This window comes from Pinus tabuliformis, chromosome 1_2, assembly GCF_031772625.1.
Source record: "Pinus tabuliformis cultivar Carrire ecotype Pingquan chromosome 1_2, CPIR1, whole genome shotgun sequence".
NCBI classification, from domain to species: Eukaryota; Viridiplantae; Streptophyta; class Pinopsida; order Pinales; family Pinaceae; genus Pinus; species Pinus tabuliformis.
This window is the reverse complement of record NC_142298.1, coordinates 1,138,213,813-1,138,231,310: the sequence shown is the minus strand read 5'-3', so window position 1 is coordinate 1,138,231,310 and position 17,498 is coordinate 1,138,213,813. Positions and strand designations below refer to the sequence as shown.

Below are 17,498 nucleotides of genomic sequence, written 5' to 3'. Positions count from 1 at the left end.
AAAACAAAACAAAAAATAATAAATTAATTTATTACATCAACGGAAAAAATATTTAATAGAAGTCAAACAAGAAATATATTAAAAATAAAAATAAAGAAAAATATAAAATACATAGAATATAAAAATATAAAATATTGAAAAAGAATTGACATAAAAAAAAATATATTAAATTCAATAACCATAAAAAATAAATTAAAGATTACCCTTTTATTAAAAGTAAAACAAAAACTATGATAAAAAACAAAATATTTATTAAAGAAAAATATTACAACAAGATCAAAAATAAATAAAATCAATATTTTAACAAATCAACCTTAATAAATTAGTATATAGAATAACAAAAAATTAAATATCACAATAAAATAGACCAAATTTAAAATAACGAAGAGAATCAATTAATCAAGAATATAAATAATAATAATAATGATGATGATGATGAGTATGAGAATCTATAATTTTAAGGAAATTAGAAAAGTAAAAGAAAGCTTATTATGAAAAAAATTGAAAAAAGAGGGAGATAAATTTAAAGAAAAATAAGAATTAGGAAAATTAACTTTTTCGAGGTAGTTAATAATTATTAAATTGTTTAAAGAAATTAGAAACAATAAAACATGAAAAAAGGAACAACAGGAGGATACAAATAAGGAATGGAACAAGGGGAGGATAGGGGAGTGAAGAGGAAAAACTTTAAGAAGACGAAGTCGAGATCCAACAACTACTAATTTTCCAGCCATTGTCTCATTGGGATTATTAGGCCTTTTTTCAATTTCTATGGCCTCCCAAAACTTTCGGTGATGGAAATAATCAATCCTTGCAATGACCTAGGCTTCTTCGATACATATGTGGTGTCTTGTCTTTTCTACATGTTTTGACAAAGTTGAGGGGCGAGTCTTACCATGTTTGATGTTGGTTGTGCACTCATGAATCCTTTGATTTTCTGAGTGACCAATTTCACCAATGTAGGGTGTCCCACAAGAAAATGGGATTAAATAAACACATTTCATATTCTTAGGCTCCATCGGGTCTTTGAGTGATATTAGGGAGCTTTGAATGGTGTTTAGGGGCCTAAAGGTTGAAGGAATCTTGTGCTTTCTCATGATCTTAGCAATCTCGTTAGTGATCGTATGGATATAGAGAATATGTACCCTAGAAGTTCGGCCTTTGGGTCCTTTCTTTATCCTAGGATCTTTTGCTGCTTTAAGGAAAGCCTTGATACGCTAGTACCTACTATAGCCATTGTTCTCAAAATCCTTAAGGAGATGGGTTTTGTCATCATCGAGGTACTCTTCATTAGAAACTCTTAAATCACGAGTAGCTAATATGTTGAGAAATCCCAGCTTTTGAGCAAGATAATGATGAGAGTTAGCATGAAGATATTACTTCGTGTGAGTTTTTTTACGAAATACATGGTGGGAGAAAAAACTATCGTCCTTTTTAGATACAAGAACATCAAGGAAAGGTATGCTCCCATTGATTTCATGTTCCATAGTAAACTTGATTGAGCGAGATTGATTGCTAAGATGTTGATAAAATAGATCCAACTTTTCCCGTCCATGAGGCTAGATGATGCAAGTGTCATCCAAAAACCTCTTCGAAAGCTTTGGTTTGAATTGAGCCAAGGGTAATGCTTTGGATTCAAAGTCCTCCATGAACATGTTCGTCACTAGGGTAGTGAATATGCTATGAAGTTAATCATGTAAAGAAAAACAATGCTTAGAAGGATGTTGTAAAGTCATGTTGAAATGACTAAGTTGCTTATCTATATTCTCATTGATTGGTTTCATTGCAATGTTATTAGCCTTGTGATGTGTTATATGTATATATTGTAGAGAAATTTCCTATTAATGTATTTAACATTATAAGACATATATTTACATTATGTTCAATGAGTTGAAATGTATAATAACCACAATGATATACAAAAGAAAAATTGTTGAAATTGTGTTTTTAAATGCGTTAATAAATTTAGTACACTCAAAAATTAAAATCACTATATATTCAATTATTTTTGAAATGATTAAAAATTAATCTTTGAGGTTAAGATAATCTCTTCCTTAAATTGCTATACATTAGAGAAATTCGTTTGAAAGCTTAAATAATTTCATATTTAAAGCTAACAACTAAATTAGTTAAATGTACACCGTCATGAAAAACATGAAGGAAATGGGTGTTCAATAAAGGTAACATGTAAGGAAAAGCATTGCTTGGAATTATTGTTGTAAAGACAATGGAATCATTGAGTTGCTTGTGTAGATTCTTATTGATCCTTCTCATGGTAATGTTGCTAACCTTGTGATGAGTTATATGTGTACATGGTAAGGAACTTTGCTACTAATGTGTTGAACATCACAACATCTATGCTTGTTGGACATAAGTGGATATTAGGTGCAGTGTTGGTTCTTTTATTGGTGAGCTAAGGTACATATCATTGATGGAAATAAATGGAAGTTTAGATAATAATAATAAAATGCATGGGATTTCATTATATGAAACTTTGATTCACTCATCCTTTAAGTGAGATTGGAACTAGAGTTTAAGGTAATAGAATCAAGGGATATTGTAATAGGATTTCATTATATCAAACTTTGTTTAGTTATCCATTTCGAACTACGAGTTTAGATGATAGAATTAACGGTGATTGTAATAGTCCTCAAGCTCTGAATAGAAACTGGGGTTTGTCTCCAATCAAAATCTAAATGCTAATTATAAGATAGAAGTCGTAAATAAGATATGATAAATCAACATGTGGCTGTAGTTTAGTGGTGAGAATTCCACGTTGTGGCCGTGGAGACCTGGGCTCGAATCCCAGCAGCCACACTTTGGTTGATTTTGGTAGCGATACAAAACCGGAAATGCGACCTATGTGCAGATTGAAGTGAAGCTACCTTGAAAAGGAGTTTGATTTTGGTACGGATACAAAACCGGAAATGCGAAGAACAAATTGGCCTAACCCTTTTCCCTTCGTCATTTTCCGATATCCTCCTACGATTCCGGTAACTCCATCCCTCCAAACGGCGTCAACCCAACGGCCATGTTCACCTCGATTCCAGTGATAAGGTTGCGAAGAACAAATTGGCCTAACCCTTTTCCCTTCGTCAATTTCCGATATCCTCCTACGGTTCCGGTAACTCAATCCCTCCAAACGGCGTCAACCCAACGGCCATGTTCACCTCGATTCCAGTGATAAGGTTGACGTGAGCGTTTTTACATGGAGTCTCAATCGGAGACGCAAACTAGTTTTTCAAAGCTCTTTCGTCACCATAATTTATTTTTCAATCGAGATGATAATATTCATTACTTTCGATTATTTAAAGTAAATTGAAATAATTAAATATTTTAAATATATGATAGATTTAAGATTTTTATGATTCATTATAAATATAAGTTTTTCTGATTAATCGGATGGTCTCATAAACTAAAATCACCTAAAAGTTTGATGGTGCAGAATAAGGCTGGGATGGCATATTTAGGAGTACACCGGAAGGGTTTAGGACAAAAACCCTAGATTTACTGCAGCACTCTCCACAGGCATCTGGACCTAGATGACCGTCGACCGACAGACCTCCGTTTCTGTTGCAACCGCATCTGTCTCCATCTGCCGACAGTAACAACTAACAGCATGGGCGATGTTATGGAAGTCGAGGAGCTCGATTATACCGAGGATCCTTTCCCCGACCACGTCATTTTTGGAAACCCTAACCTCATTTCGCTAACATCTGGCTCAGCTCCCCCGTCCGGTCCTGCTCCGTCAAGCTCTTCGCCAGTGGTTTCCTATCTGGGACACAGTACTGCTCCTCTGTTTTTCGGGTCACTTTCCATTGAATCCCCCGCTCTGGACTGCCCTCCTTTATCACCAGGCACCCTCCATTTTCTCACTGCAAATACTCCACCTTCGCCCTCTTTTGACCTGAATCCGCCGGCAGTCCATCTCCAACTATCCTCTTCGACTTTTTTCACTGCACCGCCTGAGGACCTCCATGCTTCTGGAGCTCCAAACCCTCCCATCTCTACAAACTCTCCGTCGGGCTGCTTCAAAACCTCGGTGGTAAAGGTCAAGTCAGCGGCACATACCTCTCAGGAGGGTTCACTTGATCCGTTGTTGGACCATCCATTTGCCCCTCGAACTGGAAAACGGAAGACAAAGTGTGTGAAGGCGACCATAAAGGACATCACTATTCGTTTTGGTGAGAGCTCTACAATTGGGGAAGCTGCATACATGGAAAACACTGTGTTGGTCGGACATGTTCGAGGCCGAGCATATTCAGCAATCAGACTCACCCTATGGGTCTGTGAGATTTGGGGAGGTTTGCTCAAGGAACTACCTGAGGTGCAGGTATTGCCCAGGGGTTGGTTCACACTCCATTTTGCAAAAGAAAACTACACAGACCTGGTCCTTGCAAGGTACTGGCACATTGAGATGGCTCTTGTACTCCTTAAGAGATGGAACCCCCTCTTTGACCCAGAGAGGGAGCAAATAGGGGTGGGGCCACTCTGGGTCTGCTTACCAGGGCTTCCACTACAGTACTGGTGCGAGGAGGTTTTCGTCAGAATTGGAAATTCCCTAGGTACCTACTTGGACCATGACAGAACATTTGTGCAATCGAAGAACAAAACCCTAGCTCGCATTTTGGTACACTTGGATACTCGCGAAGGTTTGGAAGAAAAAATCACTCTTCAATGGGGGAAATACACCAGGGTACAGATCCTGGACTACGAAGGAGTTCCCTTCCGATGTAGGAGATGTCACAGAGTGGGGCATATCTTCAAAGACTACCCACTCATCAAAAAACTAGAGGATCCTCCGAGGGCACCTACTACATCTACAGGGAATGATGGGCCGGTTCTGAATCGCTCTCCTAGTTCGGGTCCTGCTCCTCCGGTCAGCAACATCTCCCCAAAGACGGTGGAAGCAGTGCACAGAACGCCATCGCCCCCCCTCACAAGAGCTCGTGCTGCAGCTGAGGCCGCAAAATTATCGGGTATTTCTCTGACCTCTTGCCCTACCTCATTTGCTTATTGCTCATCTATTGTTACATCCACCATTTACACTTCTGTGGCTCACTACACTATGGCTTCAACATTACCTTCCATCGCCACCACTGCTCCATCTTTGCCCTCTCTATCAACCAACTCCACCTCCCCATCATCAAACAGGAAATCTGCATCTCACAATTACAACCTTCACTCCCGTACACTCTCTGGTGGTACCCCGTCTCATATCGCCGGTTTGGGACTCACCCAACCTAGTTCTGTCATCCTTTCATCTCGCGGGAGGAAATCAAATCTTTCCAAAGCCATAAAACGGGCAGGGGCAGAGGTCGCCTCTGGTAGGCAATCCACTCTTGATGGGGTTCTTAGAGCACTGAACACCCCGGGTAGGGTTCCCCCATGAAGTGTCTCTCTTTCAATTGCAGAGGCATGGCTAGTGCCTCCAAGAAACTAGCCTTGCGTAGACTATTTGAAGTAGAGCCTTCTAACATTATCATGCTACAAGAAACCCTAGGTGAGGCCGAACTCATCTCCAACTCTTTAAGTACTCTATCTCCTGGATGGAATTTTTTGGCCATGGATGTTGTGGGTCGATCAGGGGGTCTAGCCATTGGATACAATCCTCGCAACATCAGGGTTTTAGCATCCTGGGGTGGCCATGGTTTCATTGGCTTAGATCTTTTCTCAGCGGAGCTCGGTATTAACCTGAGGGTTATTAACATATATGGTCCCTGTCATCAACGGGAAAACTTCTGGCAACACCTATTAAACCTATCAATTTTTTCCCCTGATCACATCATTCTAGGGGGAGATCCCAATTTCTCTTTGGGTTTTGGAGAGTCTTGGGGATCTCAAGCACACGTAGACTTTATCACTGGATATATGACTAACCTCCTGGAACAACGCAACTTGGTGGATATTCCCATGAATAAGCCTCTCCCTACTTGGCAAAACAGAAGGGTGGGGGATGTTGCACTTGCAAGAAGATTAGATCGTTTTCTGATAAAGGTCCCCCTAATGAATCAACTTCATCACTAGAAACAATGGGTGGGCACAGGGGGCATCTCAAATCACTCCCCCATTTCTCTGGAGGTATTTGGCCCCCATCCTAAACCAAAAGCTCCATATAAATTTAACCATGTTTGGCTTCAGGATCCTGAATACATAAACATGGTCTAGAAATATTGGACTGACAACCTGATTGATAGATAGGATTCCTTGACAAAGGGTTTTTGTCCAAACTTGTCCCAGCTCAAGCATCTATCTATCAACTCGGCTAAAGAGAAACATCAGAGGGAGGAGCTTCGATTATCACAAATTGAATCTGAGTTGAGTATATTGCTCGATGATCGAAACATGGGATTTGCTTCAGCCAATGAAAAATCCCACTTGATTGAGCTAGAAAACCAAAAGGCAAGGATTTTGAGGGAGAGAGAGGAATCTTGCCGCCTCAGACGTAGAGCTATATGGTTAAAATCAAGAGATGAAAACACTAGATTCTTTTAGAACTTTGCAAAAGGTAGAAAAGTTTCAAACACAATTTGGAATTTACCTCTACCTGATGGGGGAGTCGCTGACACCTTCAACAAACTCTCCCATCTTGGCACCACTCATTTCAGGAATCTCTTTAAAAGCCCTCCTAGGTCAAATCTGGCTGATATCATCAATGTGGCAGGACATTTTCCCCAGTTTGTAAATGAAGATGAGGCCGAGGAGTTAATCGCCCCTGTTACTGCAGGCGAACCGGAGGGAACATTGAAATGGTTCAAAAAGGACAATAGTCTTGGTCCAGACAGGTGGACAAAAGAATTCTATCTTTCATTCGGTGAACTTCTGGTGAATGATCTGTTAAAAGTTGTGGAAGAATGTAGAGTATCCGGATCTTTATACAATGCTATCAATTTGACCTTTATTGCCCTTATCCTGAAATCCGACACTCCTTCCTCTTTTAATGACTTTAGGCCTATCTCATTATGCAACTATCTGTATAAAATCATATCTAAGGTCATTGCAAATCGTCTTCGGCCCATTCTGTCTCGACATATCGCTCCCCAGCAATTTGCCTTTCTTGAGCACTGCCAGATCCATGAAGCCATTGGCTCGGCCCATGAGGCCATCCACTTGATTTGGACTAAACACCTAAAGGGCATCATCTTAAAGATCGACCTGGCAAAAGCCTTTGACCATGTCAGTTGGCTCTACATCAAGATGCTCCTTATTCATCTGGGCTTCCCCCATGATTTCATTGCTTGGATTATGGCATGCATTACCTCCCCTACCTTCAGTGTCCTCATTAATGGATCTTCCTCCCACTTCTTTCATGCTGAGAGGGGACTCAGACAAGGCTTCCCCCTCTCCCCTCTACTCTTTCTGATTGTTATGGATGGGCTTAGCCGTTTACTAGCTTCTGCCAAAAGAGATGGCAGCCTTCGTGGCCTCAAGATAACTGACTCCTGCTTCCTCACACATCTCCTTTTTGTTGATGATGTTCTCATTTTCTTGGATGGGAGCACTCGAGACTCTCTCACTTTCTCCAAAATTCTCTCCCTCTTCTCATCGGCTACAGGTATGCAGGCTAATCACAGAAAATCTACCATTACCTTAGCTCTCACCTCCATCCAGGAGTCTCAAGTTGCACAACTGCACTTCCCTTATTGCATCATACCCCTAGATAGGGGTTTCAAATATCTAGGATTTTGGATTAAGCCTCTCAGCCAGAAAATTGCAGATTGGGTCTGGCTTGTCACCAAGCTGGAAAAAAGGCTTTCTAACTGGAGTCATAGATACTTATCTAGGGCTAGCAGACTAGTGCTCATCAAATTTGTACTTGAGGCCACCCCTGTTTTCTGGATGGCACTAGCTTGGATCCCCAGGAACATTCTAGCCCGAATGCAACAACTCTGTAGTAGATATCTCTGGAATGGCCACCAAGACAAGAAGATCTTTGCTTAGGTTAGCTGGAATAAGATTGCCTTGCCTAAAAAATGGGGAGGCTAGGGACTAAAAGACCTACCCATATTTGCTCAAGCCCTGGCTATAAAAATGGTCTGGACTCTACTGACTGGGCAAAACCTATGGACTACAATCACATATCACCAGTACATTTGGCCACTACAAATTATGGATTGGGTCTATTTCTCGAGCTGGCCTAAAGCAGGTATTTCATCAGTATGGAAGGCTCTCCTACACTCCCTTCCTAGCATCAGGGACAACCTCGTTTGGAGAATAAATGATGGAACAAAGGCTCGCATAGGATTGGATCCCTGGACTGGAGGTGGAGGTAGATTCCAACTATCAAGAGAACTCATCCAACACCTTCATTCACATGAGATCAAGGTTATAGCTCATATAGTGGATCCTCTAAACACCAACATATTCTCTCAAGGATGGAAATCTTCCCTACAGCTTGATATTCCCCCACAGTGGCAGCAGGAATGGCAGGAATACACAAATGCACTATGTGAATCACACATCAGGATCAAAGAAGGACCAGATGAACTCATTTGGAGTCTTGCTGAGAATGGTATATACTCTCCAAAGAACGGATATATCAACCCGATCTCACACAAACAACCAGAGCAGACAATGAATTGGTGGAAGAGTAGCTGGAAACTAGTATTTCCCCCAAGAACAAGACTATTTTTTTGGTGCATTCTTAGAGATAAAGTTCCCACGGGCGAGTCTCTTATCCACCGATATTTCCATGGCCTTGATTGGCGTGTCTTGTGTAAGAATTCTTCTGAATCGACTCTGCGTTTATTTCTTCAATGCACCTCCGTAATCAATTTATGACAGAATATCTCCACTACTATTCATATTTCCGAGCATTGGGAGGGTGACAACATAGGTCGAGCATGGGACAGCTGGTGCAATCTCCATCATGGCACTAAATTACAATGCCTTCCCTTAATCATCTGCTGGCATATATGGCTGGCTCGGAACCGAATTATATTTGATGACAGACCTGTTTGCTGGCCTCATATTACAGCCCGAATCATATCTGCCTATCAAGAGTTGCCTGAGCCTCACAAACCTCGGCCTCGTAGAACACATGATCCTACTCCTATTGACAAAAACACTCCTTGGGATTTTTTTGATGGTGCTGCATAGCACCAAGGATGTGGCGGTGGTTTCATTCTTTACATTAATGAACAACATTACTACAAAGTAAAGATGGGGTTGGGCGAGGGCACAAATAATTTTGCAGAGCTCATTACACTCCGTCATCTACTGCATTTTTCACTGGGTCATAATTGCATGGATTTGAACATATATGGTGACTCAAAAATCATAGTAAATTGGTTCAATAATATTACTGTTTGTCACTCACACACACTCAGTAATATTCTAGATGAAGTGAATCTATTCAAGGCTCAGTTTAACACTATTTCATGCAATCACATTTACAGGGAACATAACAGCAGTGCTGACGGGCTTTCCAAGGAGGCCACGGTACTTCCCCGAGGAGAGTGGATGATACAGGAACAACGAGGCTCCAACGAATATCATTACTATCATCGGCCCTACATTGATCAAAACTATCACAGGGCAGCGAGCCCTTAGACTATAGTATATTTTTGGCAATTTTGATGTATATACTTGGCTCATACATTGTATATATTATTTCACACAGGCTATATCTTTAGTACATATAAGCAAATGATTTTCAGCAAAGACATCACCCTGCGTGGTGTATGTGGAATCTACTGTAGATGACAGACATATTTATAGCTCTTTATTTTACTTTATATTATAGCAGACAGTGACTGAACACCCTGTGTGGTGATGATTGCACAAAAAACTCAAAGTTTTGACAAACTGAAACATTTTTGAAACTGCCCATAGTGGCAAGAATGGTATAGCATATGCTGAAAGCATCTACAATATGTAATTTTTCAATCCTAATGAAAGATTACGATTTTTCTAGTGGAAAAAAGTTTTTCCGATTAATCACATCGTTAAGATTTGATCGATTTTTGAGCCAACTAATGTGGTTCATCTTCAGGACAAGGTGAGGAATCAATCAATCTAAAGGAATAAATAACATGAATGCATCATTGTCCAAGGTTTGCCGTTGAGAATTAGATATTGGTAAATTAGTTAATAAAGAAAATAAATATTATTTAATAATTAGTGGTACTGAGATATCTAATATATATAATATTTTATTACATATCTCCATACTACTAACTATTAAATGAAATTTTACTTTCTTGATTAACTAATTTACCAACGGCTAATTCTCAACGGCAAACCTGCTATTTATTCCTTTAGATTAATTGATTTCTCACTTTGTCCTAAGGATAAACCACATTAGTTGATTCGAAATGTCGACCAACTTTTAGCAATATGATTAATTTGAAAAACTTATATCTATTTTAAATATACTTTATAATAAATCAATTACATAATATTTTTATTAAATATTTTATAATTAAAATATGCGTTGACAAAATTATCTCTATGTGATTTTCGCCGAAGATTCTTCTCAAAATTAAAATATGCATTATATAAATTTTATCTTATTTAAAAATATATATAATATTTTATTGAGTATTCTTTCTCTACAATTACGTTATTTTATTTTTAGTTCAAACAAACTTATGTAAACTTTTTATTTTTATATGTATGCAATTTTATATATTTTAGTTTTATATGTAAAAATAATTTTAAAAAATAATAAAATTACACTAATTATAATATATTTGATCATGAATGACATAATTACATAATTACATAATTACATAGAAGGTGTGGAGGGTGTTCCGTTTATAAGGTTGGGTTGGGTGAAAACGGCTAGTGTTTGCTTTAGCCAATCTCAAAGTTTTATTTTCGTCGTCTTTTATCTAATCATTTATAACCACATGGTATTTTTACCATTCTTAGGTTGATAGGCATTTCTTTTGAATCAATGCACCTCTGGTTTTAGTCTACACTTCTCATGTCTATTTGACATTTGTACACAATTTTTTAGGCCACCCAGACACATCTGTCTGCACCATTTTATGCTGGAGTCTTTTACGTCGGAGTTCCAGGAGAGTCCATTTGAATTCTTCATGGAGTTTATGGCAGTGAACATGAGTTTTATGGTGCACGACGATGAAGACATGGATGACCTTTATTGACCTTGAGCTTATCTTGATTTTCGATTCCCCAAATATTCGGCAATTTGACCACACCCATGTTCATTCGATTGCCGAATATTCGGGGAATCGACTATCGAGATAAAGATGCCCCTCTGTTAATACATCGATAATGCCGCCGACAGAGTCGCGGGATATGGAATGTTGACCAACATCATAAACGATGAGCTGGAATGTGGAATGCAGCACAAGCACAGTAAGCAACCAATAGCGGGGCAGAATCGGGTTCTACTATAGATACTGCAGCTTTTTGGGCATGGACACAAGATACAACCTCGACTGCAAAAACCAAAGGCATTTCTGAACTCAATCTCTACAATACCAAGCAATCACATTGACTATTGCTACTTCGTGTTCAATCTTATTGCCATCTAAATAATAAATAATTGCCCCTAGGTTTGAAAATAAAGTCCCTGGGAGTTGTTGTGATGGGAGGAGTTGGCTTTGTTGGAAATCACCTGGTTGACAGGCTCATGGCAAGAGGTGACAATGTTATTATTGTCGACAATTTCTTTACAGGAAGGAAGGAGAATGTTTTGCATCATTTTGGCAATCTGAGGTTTGAACTGATAAGGCATGATGTTCTGGAACCCTTATTGTTGGAGGTTGATCAAATCTACCATTTGGCTTGCCCTGCTTCCCCTGTGCATTACAAACACAATCATGTGAAGACTATCATATCCTTTACTCATCGAAATATGAAATGAATCTACGCTTTTTAAGAAAATTTATGTAGATCTTACTATTTTTCACAATGGAGGTTTCTATTCAGTATTTGTTTTTGATAAAATTGTTATGTTTTGCTCTGAATCCTTAACTCGAGCTTTACAAAACTAATGTTGTGGGAACCTTGAACATGCTCGGACTTTCCAAGCATGTTGGGGCATGCTTTTTGCTTACAAGTACCAGTGAGTTTTATGGAGATCCTCTTGAACATCCTCAAACTGAAGCATATTGGAGCAATGTTAATCCCATCGATTAGTTTCTTATCGGACTTACCTTGGATGAAGGCAGTCACCATGTTTTATTTTCAATTATTGTTCGATGTTTTCCTTGTATTGAAAACTAAAAGAATTATCGTTTTCATGGTGATATTCAAGAGTCCGCAGTTGCTATGATGAGGGTAAGAGAACAACCGAAACTCTAACAATGGATTATCACAGGGGAGCAAATGTTGAGGTGTGTTGTGAATCTGAGTTTGACTTAATATCTGTATTAAATCTAAATATATTAAACCTTATTTCACATCACACTTGCCAAGATACTTATTTGATATCGTGCTTTCAAGTTCATATTTCTCAAATTTTCAATACATACAGTCCGCGAATGTGCCTTGATGATGGTCAGGTTGTAAGTAATTTTGTTGCTCAGGTAAGTTATTGATTTTCTTCCCAGACTCTCAAGACTATGCTCTCATAACTTAGTAGTTGTATGATGCATTGAATGTTGGTGTTACATAAGTTGTGTAGTTGTAGACCATAGGATGATTCTCCTTGAAGCAAAATCTAGAGCTACAGTATCTGTCTACTGGTACTTTGATCTTTCTTTTTAGCTTGGTTGCTATTCACAAGTGTCGTTCTATTTGGTGTGTTTTTCGAAGGGCCTAGAGATTTTTTATTGCAAGCCATAGTCCAATAAAGGTTAGCAATCCTTTAGTAGCTTGATAGGTACCGCAAAATACCGAATAGAAACCTAATTATTCTAATAGAAATCTTTGAGAATTATATTTACCCGAAAAGTATATGAAGTAATAAGTCATTCACAGGGTAATTAAAAAACATCTTATATGGTTCAGTAAGAAGAAGCATGTATTTAAGGAACTTTGGCAGGTATTATGGAACTTTGGGAAGTATTTGGATTTCTTATGTTTGTAATATTGTATTATTGCACTTAATGGTGCTTTTGCTTAAGACAATTTTTTTTCCACTGCTTTGATGATTTCCCCAAATGATTATAATCATTTATCTTTTTGAATTATGCTTTTCTATTCACTTAGGGCCTTTGTATAACCTTTTGATTTTGTGCCTTAATTATTTTCTAGTTCCTTTGTGCTTAATCTTTTCTTTCTATAGTGAGTTAATTTGGGATTTATTCCTTTTTCTTGTCTAAGCTAATTTTGATAAATTCCTTATTATTATGTATAGGCTTTGCGCAAGGAGCCTTTGACAGTCTATGGAGATGGGAAACATGTTGAGAAATGGCAACAAGAAATTCCAGTTTAATTTTTCCTTGAATTAAACTGTGAATTAAATTCGAATTCTATTCTCATAGCAACTTAAAATAGTTAAATTAAGTTTATTAAGCTTACTTAACTTAGAAAATTCGAGTTGGAAGTCATGTATATGTTCTCCCTACTTTATAGGACTCTAGTGTGAGTTAATTGTGAGTTCTAAAATAGAATACTCAGTTTCATGAGTCAGTTCAGTTAAATTAGTTCTCAAACTGATTGAGAGAACTAATAGTGAGTTAACAGTTAGTGTTGATTGTAATGAACTCCACCAGTGCTACTTTAGTTAACTGAATATTTACTCATCAAAAACTCATGCATGTCGATTCTGATAAAGACCAAGTTGAGACTAGAGTGCAGGGACAATGTACTATTTGTTTTAATTTTTTCTGAGTTGCACTGATAGTGCATGCATTCAGGAAATGGTCCTTGAGGGATTTCACTATTTTTAGAGCCTTTATTTCCCTTTAAATACAAGTTATCCTTTATAGGAATTACACATTGGAATATAGACTTGGAGAGCTTGTGAAGAGGCTAAGCTTTGGCCTTATGCTTGGTTATGAGTTGGAGATTGAATTTGCTGAGTGTTGGGATTGTTTTATAGAGAACAAACATTGTAATTTCATCTTGATTTTCTAGATTAATACAAAACAGATAGTGGGGTTTTGAATTGTGGCTTTCCTCGAATATTTATTGTGTTATGTGCCTTTGATTCTCTTCCTCCACTGATTATTGTTTGCTCGATGTTTATGGGCTTTCGCTGTAAAAGGTAGAAGTAGATTCTTGTCTCTTGCTCTAGCAAATTGCATTAGCTTGTGAATCTAAAGGATTTTCTACATGGTATAAGAGAAAGATTTTTTTTTGGGCTAAGAGTTTGTAGAGTCGATCTGAGAATTTATGTGAAAGTTTCTCAGAAACAAATTGCATATCTGGATTCCTTGGGAAAATATACCCAAATTCAAAAAAAAATTGGCCGAACTAGAGTTCATGAGGGAGATATCGCTAATTTAAATTTAGCTCTCTAGAGGAGATTTCGAAGTTTTGAGTTTCTGGGTTACAGGGGAAAGTCGAATTTGCAATACATACTTTAGGATCGACAGATGACGTTCCATGGGTTGATGCTTGAGTATGCCTTGGAAGGCAGATCAAATTTCATAGCTTGGAGGGTCAGGATGGAGGTTGTGCCAGAGGACAATGGCTTGAAGTAATTTCTTGAATAAGAAATTCCTAAGCCAACAACTATGGATGCACAAAACATGGTCGAGTGGAAGAAGTGTGTGGTGAAGGCAAGGTGGATAATCCTTAAGGGAGTTTGAGATCATATTGTCTTGAGTCTCCATGGAAAGGAAATCACACATGTTATGTGGAAAACATTGATGGACTTGTAACGGAATAACAATGATCAAAGGAAGTTGGCACTGAAGGATAAACTCATAAAATCAAGATGGAGAAAGGAAAGACGATTCCAAAGTACTTGACCAAGTTCACTCAATGTCAGGATGAACTTGGAAGTGTTGGAATCACAATTGTCGAGGAGGATACGGTGAGCCTTGCTCTTCTTGGACTCCCAAAGAGTTGGCATAGTTATCAGGACTTTGTCAATGGTTTGGAGAAGCTGCCATATTGGGAACGACTATGGTCGGATTTGATGAAAGATGAGATCAGGAGGAACACCAGGGATGGCTCTTCATCAAAGATTGATGATGAAGAGAATTATGTCTTAGAAATTAAGGTGAGGAAGGGGAAAGGTAAAATTTCTCATTCCAAATCAGATTCTTATCATGGAGGTAAGAAGAAGGACATGACAAAAGTTAAATGCTTTCATTGTCACAAGATGGGTCACTTTTGTACAAATTGTCCATTGAAGAAGTCCAAGGAGAAGTCCTCAGGAGGAGCGACGGGTGATGCTTTGGCCTCCCAATTCGAATTGGACTTTTCCATCATTGCATGCATTGTGTCTTCAATGATGGGAAGTGGCTGGCACTTAGACAGTGGAGCTTCTTTCCACATGACGACGATAAAGAGTTATTCAGTGAACTGGAGGAGAAAGATCTCAAGATGCATATCGATATGGGTGATGATGGTAAGTATAGCGTTATTGGTGTGGGTACTATTACTTTTTAGAGGGAGCATGCGGCTCCACTCACCTTGAAGAATGTTATGCATCTACCCTAACTGACAAAGAACTTGGTATCCATTGCCATGCTTGAGGATAGAGGCTATGGTGTGATCTTTTCAAAAGGAAAGACATTCCTTCGACACATAGCCATGGGTCAAGTAAAGAAGATAGGGATTCAAGTTCAAAATCTCTATAAGACAGAGGTAGAGGATTGTGCTTCTTTGAGTTCAAAAGCAGAAAATATGTTGAGTCGAGACGTCAGCGAGTTGTGGCACAGGCGATTAGGCCAATTGCATCATGGGTCTTTGAAGATATTGCAGCAAATCTTTACCGATCTTCCCAAAGGTATGCTTGATCAAGTTGATACATGCAAGGGTTGTACTTTGGAAAAATACGCCAAGTCTTCCTTTGGAGACAGAGATGGTCGAGCAGAGTATATTCTAGAGAGAGTCCATTCAGATGTGTGTGAACCATTCTCGACAACATCCACAACCAAAAACAGGTATTATGTTATATTTGTTGATGACTATCCTCATAAATGTTAGGTATTTTTTATGCAGAAGAAGGATCAAACTTTCAGAAAGTTTTGTGAGTTCAAATAATTGGTAGAGAAAGATTCTGGAAAGAAGGTTAAATCTCTACGAAGTGATAACGGTGGTGAGTATGTCTCCAATGAGTTTAAGAACCTATGTGCAGGGGAAGGGATTAAACGAGAGTTGACGACACCTCATAACCCTCACCATAATGGGGTTGTTGAGAGGAAGAACAGGAGCATAGTAGGGGCAACAAGGGTGATGTTGCATGATTTGGGCCTATCAGTACACTTATGGGCTGAGGCATGCAACACAATAGTTTATGTTCAGAACCGTAGCCCACATAGGATGCTTGAAATGAAGACACCATAGGAGGCTTATTCTGGTAAGAGGCCAGATGTTGGTCACTTTAGCATTTTTGGGTCATCAGTTTATTGCCATGTGACCAAACACGAAAGAAGCTTGAGCCAACAATAAAGTTGGGGATATTTGTGGGGTACACTAATACACACCACAACTATTGGGTGTACATGTTGACCAGTCAAATGACAGTGGTTCGAAGGGATATCAGGTTCGATGAGGACAAGGCCATGCGAGTATCCCTTGAGAGGGAGCTTGATATACATGTGGATGAGGAGCTTTTAGCCCCTAAGGTTGATGGGCCTCATTTGATGTGGAGCAACCACATGCAGAGGTTTAGAGAGTGGAGACATCCACTCAGGCAGATTCTTCCAGAGATGGAAGAAAGCGAAATCGAGAGGCTGATAGATTTTTGGATGATGCACGGGAGAATGTGGGACCACCCTCTTCTCAGCACAGACAGAGGAGGTCACTAGAGAGGTACACTAGATACATGGCACTTATGGGTGCATGTGTTGTGACAGAGCCATCTTCCTTTCAAGAAGCTACACAACAACAGGTTTGGGTTGATGCGATGGTGGAGGAGTATGACTCCATAGCTCGAAACAGTGTTTTGGATGTGGTCCCAAGATCAGAGGACAAGTCATTTGTGAGCTCCCATTGGCTTTACAAGGTAAAACAAGCTGCAGAGGGTAGTGTGGAGAAGCATAAGGCTAGATTTGTGGCCCGTGGATTTTCATAGGTAGAGGGGATTGACTATGATGAGACCTTTGCTCCTATTGCAAGGTACTCATCAATCAAATCTATTTTAGAACTATCAACACAGATGGGTTGGAAGATCCATTAGATGGATGTGAAGACTGTCTTCCTCAATGGCATGATTTAGGAAGAGGTGTACACAGAGAAGCCCGAAGGTTTTGAAACCTTGGACCATGAGTCGCATGTGTATTGACTAAAGAGAGTGTTGTATGGTCTGAAGCAAGCACCATGTGCTTGGTACACCAGGATAGATAGATACTTCACTGGGTTGGGCTTCATGAAGAGTGAAGTGAATGCGAACTTGTATCACATAGTGGTGGAAGGTAAGTTGTTGATCATTACACTTTTTGTAGATGATCTTATACTGA

At 39.0% G+C, this 17,498-nt stretch overlaps 1 non-coding gene across 1 annotated transcript; it reads left to right on the top strand.

The window, feature by feature from the left end:
• Nucleotides 1-2,745: 2,745 nt before the first annotated feature.
• TRNAH-GUG (transfer RNA histidin (anticodon GUG)) lies at nt 2,746-2,817 on the top strand. The gene has a single exon. It is a non-coding gene; the product is annotated as a tRNA-His (tRNA).
• Nucleotides 2,818-17,498: the final 14,681 nt, after the last annotated feature.